Here is a 6,117-nt window from a genome sequence, read left to right as displayed (position 1 = left end):
CCTTTTTGTATTCTTCATAAGGTAGCGACTTCTTTTTAGGTTTTCTCCAATCTTTGTGATACCTATCCCTGTTTGAGTAACATACTTGAACTTTCTGATACCCATTCTCATCCAAGTCACAATCTTTAGTAAGGTGAGGCCTGCTACAATTGTCACAACCCACCCGGAGGGTGACTTAGCCATCACTGTTGCCATGTCATCGGAAACTGAATTCACCGCTCCTCGAGTTGAGTCGTATCTCAGGTATGATATTCTCTTGAGTGTTTAGAGAATTCTTCAACCAATTCTTTTATAACTGCGGGTGCATTCTTCGTGAGTGGTCCGTGGGAGTCATGGAGCTGCCTGGCTGTCACATTCACTCCATCATAGAAGATGGAGACTTCTTGTTGAATGTTTAGGTCGTTATGAGGGCAGTTCCTCAACAAGCCTTTGTATCTTTCCCACGCCTCATAGAGTGACCCGCCTCCTTGTTGTTAGAAGTTTGCAATTGCTTTCTTTAACTTTGCTACTTTGGATGGTGGGAAAAACTGATATATGAATTCTCCGTGCATCTTTTGCCATGTCGTAATGGATCCTAGAGGTAATGATTTCAACCAATCTTTGCGGTTCCTTTGAACGTAACCGGTAGCATCCGAAGTAGAATAGTCTTGCGAGGCACATCAGGAATGTTGAAGTAGTCAGCTATGTCGTTGACCTCATCAATATGCTTGGACACGTCTTCGTGATCTTTTCCATAGAATGAGATGTCCTTCAGTTGGGAGAGAATGTGACCTTTCAGTTCAAAATTTGTTGTTGCTGGAATCGCGGGTTGCACGAGTCCTGGCCCGGTATTGTCACGCATCCTTCGTTTGTGTTTGCCCATGCGTATGTTTGCAATGTTTTCCATTTCTTCTAGCTCAGTTTCACTCTCTTCTTCAAATTCAGGTGTTTTTGGCTCGAAATCTGACACCTGCTCATCTTTACCGCTTGATTCCCCGATTGCTTTGTCCTTCTTTTTGCGAATAATCGATTCCGGATCTTCCATTGGTGGCACTACTGAAGAATTGGAACTCTTGGTCATAAACTTCCCAAAAAGAAACCAAAAATCACGCATAAAGAAAAACAAAAACGAAGAAAAAACAAAACTAGAAACGTGACCATCTCGTCGAGTTCGGAAGTGCACTCGACGAGTTCAACGCAAAAACAGAAAAAAAATAAAACAAAATTTTAAAACAGAAAAACTAGTAACTTTATGTGAGATAAATCTCACACAAAGGATCGATAACACTAGCAAATAATATTAAGTATTTGAAACTGTTCCCCGACAACGGCGCCAAAAACTTTATACGTGTAGATTATACTAGTTTTTATCCTACTAACTTAAACACAAACATAGACACACGAAAGGCAGTGTACCTATCAATCAACAGTTTAGTTCAGGTAAGTAGGGCATCGAACACAGGGAACGGTAAACAATTAAAATAAATACTAATATTATCTAAATAAAACAAATATAAAAGGGGGGGGGGGGTTTCTCTAGTTTTGCAACACTAGAAGCTTAAGCAATCATTAAACACTTAAACAAAGAACAATTAACAACTAAAGGAGAAACAAAAGACAACTAGATTCAATAAGATAAAAGAGACTTTGTAACAACGGTCAAATTCAGGTCAAAAATGATATGTTTGAAAAGCTTAGTTTGAGTATACTAAGTGTTAGATATCATAACAAGGTTTCCAAAAATATAAAGAACACTAAAATCCGAGTTATAACGAAGAAGTTATGACCGATCGAAGATCCGCAACAAAACCGGTAAAAACACTATTAAGCATAAAATACAAAATTCCAACAAAATACTTTTTAGCCTTAAGTATCTAAATGAAAGTCGTAGATATCATTAAACCGAGAACATACCTAAAAAGAACGCCCAAATCTGACTTCGTATGAGGAAGTTATGATTTTTCGAAATTTCAGATATAGTGGTAGACAGCTAAAAACTCGAAATAGAGATTGAGCGATTTTTAGCCCACACAACCTAAATGAGAATCGAAGGTCTCATCAATATTAGTACAACGGTAAAATGACTGACGAAAACAAACATCGGATGAAGAAGTTATGGAATTTTAACGGAATTTTCCAGTCCCGGCCTGTTAAAAATATATTATTAAAAATAAACTCAAAATTAGCTGACGTAGTCTAAACGAGAGTTCTAGAGTATATTATCACCTTTGCGTGCATATAATGTACGTCAAAAATGGAGCTCGTACACGAAAGTTACGCATTATACAAGATCAAGGCAGAAAACCCGAGGCAGGTCTGAGGGAACGCACTGCATTCCCCCAAGGAACGCATTGCGTTTGGGGCACAGAGCCAGTCCCACCCGTCTGTCGAATCAAGAGTACTCAAGCCATAACGACACAGGGGAACGCCCTGCATTCCCATAGGGAATGCCCTGCGTTTTTGAGTGCCCCCAGCACTACAAAAAGGGAGACTAGGGCTCCGGGTTTGGTTGTTATTCTCTCACCATTTCCTCCACCGAACACCTCTCGAGTCCCTCTAAAATTACCTGGAAGCCCCGGTATAATACCTAGCACGCAACGGAAGTCCTGACGCTCCCAAGATTCCTGAGATTTCCGAGAAATCAGCTTTTTCCAGTTGAAGTTCTGCTCGATTATTGTCTCAACTTCTTCAAGCTACCACTTCAACCAAGTGAGTTCATACCCCTATTTCTACGCTTTTAACTGATTATAAATGCTTTTGAACACTTTAAGGGTGGGGGGGATACAAGTAAACACACGGTTAATCCCGTGTGAAAACATAAATCTTTTGTTATACATTTCATGTTGTCTTTATAACTACTACATGGATTTTGTTAACATGCAAACATCTTACACCACTATACCCTCTCGGGATGAAACATAATTATGAATATTTGAAGTTTTATTTATATGTTTGCATCATATCAAGGGTAACCATTTTTACTATAACATTCTTAAACATGCAAGAACATACAAATCATTATTATGCCTTGTCAAAACTGTAGAAAAGGGAAATTATTTCAAAGACAAACATATTCATTCTAATACGTGACTTAATTGAGAATTCGTGAGTCATTCATATTCAAATTACTGTTTAAGGTACCACTAGAAGTCCTATTTATAACCAGAATCTCCCATCCGGAGAATGTGACAAGTGTGTATAGATCTATACGGGACTAATGATCCCGCGCCCTAACTGTTAGCTACAGTCCCCGGGGTGACAAGTGTCATCTCATTTCGACGCCTGAAGAACATCGCTACAGGCAAATTATGATAGTACGGTTATAAAAACTCATTGCATACACAATTATTATGGTATTATGTTTTCACGGGAAAAGTAACAAATATAGTTCTTTTCACATTCAAATACAAATCTTCTTATATTTTTGTTTTATAATAAGACTATACATCATTCTTTTGAGCATGTCATAGTTGCTTACAGGTTACGATCTTGGACATTTGAGACTGCATTTCACTTTTAGGAAAATATAGGATTTTCTTGGTTCAAATACATACAATATATACAACAATCATTCAAACTCATTTCATACCTCATAAGAAAATATCGGATTTTCTGGAAAACGAACGTGAACTTTCGAATGGCATGCATTTTCTCAAAACACTACTTATGAACTCACCAACTTTATTGTTGACACTTTTTCTTTGATATAACTTGTATTCTCAGGAACACGCTAAACCATGTAGCAACTACTTTTGAAGACTAACGCGCTGGCGTTAGTAAAATATTTTGGATCACCATATAGTATTTGATATTCGAACATGTAACACATACAATCAGGTAAATTTTTCAAATATATTTATATGATGGTGGTGTGTACTTTCTTTGCTATTCAATTTTTATGATACTGTACATGACGTCCTCCGCCCCCGAACATTTCCGCCGTTCAGGTTTGGGGGTGTGACAGATTGGTATCAGAGCATTGTTTATAGTGAACTAAGTATATCAAAACCATTTTTGATATTCAACTATAAACACAACTAGGAAAAAAACACTCTGACTAAGAGTTATACTTTTTAAAATAAATCTTTATAAAAGTATACGTGCATACATTATATAACAGGGTTAGTATTATAATGAAAACAATGTAGAAGTATTATAGATGAGCTGTGCAATACAGGTATGCCTTGGAATATGTAGTCGGGACTGGGATGGATATAGCCACATCAACTATATTTGTTCGAGAGCCGACCAACATATGCCAAGGGATAGCTACATTGGACCAAAAGTCTAAAACTTAGCAAACTTATAAACCTTAGAATCAAACGTAACGTTCAGAATACTATAGGAGTATTTTATGCATACAATAGTTTAACTTTGATGTTTAACCTTACGTGCCTTTGTTCTAGACAATCCTTATATCCCTACTCCCGTACAGACGCAATGGCCGGATTCCATCTACCAGGGGATCCGTATTACCCAAACCAAGGCAGTGGGGGATGGGTAGAGAATGATCCAAAAGAAGAAATGCAAGAAGACTCAGAACCAGATCACGAGGACAATAACCTATCCTTAGTGACTCCGATCCAAAATCCTAATCCTCAACCAGAATTTTATGTCTCGACACCTCTATGGGCAACCAACCTGAATAGGTGGAGTCGCAAATAGGGTCAACCTCTTCCATACAATGGAGACCGAAGCTTCTACAATCTGAGCGAGAGAGGCTCATCAGACAGAGTCCTTCCTATATTGGTTTTCCGAATTGCCCACAATGATGAGAAAGGAAGGGCAACTATCCAACAAACCGAGGAGAATGATGCGAACAACGGAGTCAATACAGTTCGCATCCGACAGTTAGGATTAACACATGGTAGAGCCGTAAATCAAAATGAACCTTGGTAGAGAGAGCTAACTGCAACTCAAACTGATGTCAGGGAGATCTGTGCTAACTCTGGAGTCAACATAGTTCGTCTTCTTCGTCTCACCAAGGACCAGGACTTTGAAAGATCTTGTATTGACGCCTTACAGGTGGAGTTGAATGCCTATCGATTTGAGACCAAGGATCTTCGTCAGAACCAGGTTGCACTGCAAAGACGTGTATGGGAAGCGGAACAGCAGTTGGCTGAAGCCAGGGCTTAACCAAGTACCAATCATAACAATTACCCTCACAAGTAGAGGACACTCTACTCTCCCTTTCTTTTGGATTGTGGAATAACCCTTGTACGTACTCCAAGTAGTACTCTTTTCATGTAAACCTCCCAGTCTAGCAATTTCTGTTTCACTAGACCTCTATGCTATCAAATTTTCCCTGTGTGGTATGTTGTAGACCTACGCCAAGGTCAAGTTTTTCGAATTCTATGTATTTTCTATACCAACTATTATGACAGACTTCTTGTTTCTTTTAAAGATCATCATTATCAATCCATGCTTTGGGCTATGTAAACAGTTCGTGTCATAAACTGTTATAGAAACTCACTACACTGTCCTTGTCGATCTAATCTATTGTAGTTCGATGTTATTGAACTCAACAACACTGGCGAAGTCTTTGCCACCATTTCATCTGTAACCCTATAGCTGGAAATGCCTTCTCGCTATCCAAACAGACTCAATCCTTTGATAAATCCAACTTTTCTAAAACACATACCCTTTAGAGAAAGAGACAGTTACCATAGAATAACAAACCTTTACAACTTCAACTAAGGGCAATCCAAACAATGACAAAGATTAAACATGCCTGAGGAAAAGCAAGGATGCCGTAAATATAGATACCAGGCTATAACAAATCAGTACATTTGAGGATAGGACAAAGAACAGAGGAAACCACTCGTGAAGCGTGTGAGGTGGTAGAGAACCTGATACGTCGGACTAATAAGTAATAATTATTATTACCTAATGAGTTGGTAATTATACTAGTCACGCTATGAGATAGGTACATTACATCCTTCTTCATAACTCGAGATAGTAAGAAAGATACCCTCTCCCAAAACCCATGAAACTAGATCGAATTAAGATTTCAACATCCCTACCTTAAATTGCTAAAACTAAACTTAAAATACGATACCTATTTCAACCCTCAATCACAAATACATCATAAGGAATGTAAGTCGAAACATTAGAAACCGAATAACAAAATGAGGAAAT

The 6,117-nt window shown here is 38.3% G+C and overlaps 1 non-coding gene across 1 annotated transcript; it reads left to right on the top strand.

Moving 5' to 3' along the window:
- The first annotated feature begins 396 nt into the window (after positions 1–396).
- LOC145071731 (small nucleolar RNA R71) lies at positions 397–503 on the top strand. Its single transcript, XR_013690739.1, has one exon. It is a non-coding gene; the product is annotated as a small nucleolar RNA R71 (small nucleolar RNA).
- Positions 504–6,117: the final 5,614 nt, after the last annotated feature.

The sequence above is a fragment of the Lactuca serriola genome, chromosome 8, assembly GCF_051521515.1.
Source record: "Lactuca serriola cultivar US96UC23 chromosome 8, Lser_US96UC23_V15, whole genome shotgun sequence".
Lineage (NCBI taxonomy): Eukaryota > Viridiplantae > Streptophyta > Magnoliopsida > Asterales > Asteraceae > Lactuca > Lactuca serriola.
The sequence above is the reverse complement of the archived record's forward strand: the minus strand, read 5'-3'. Positions and strand labels throughout refer to the sequence as shown.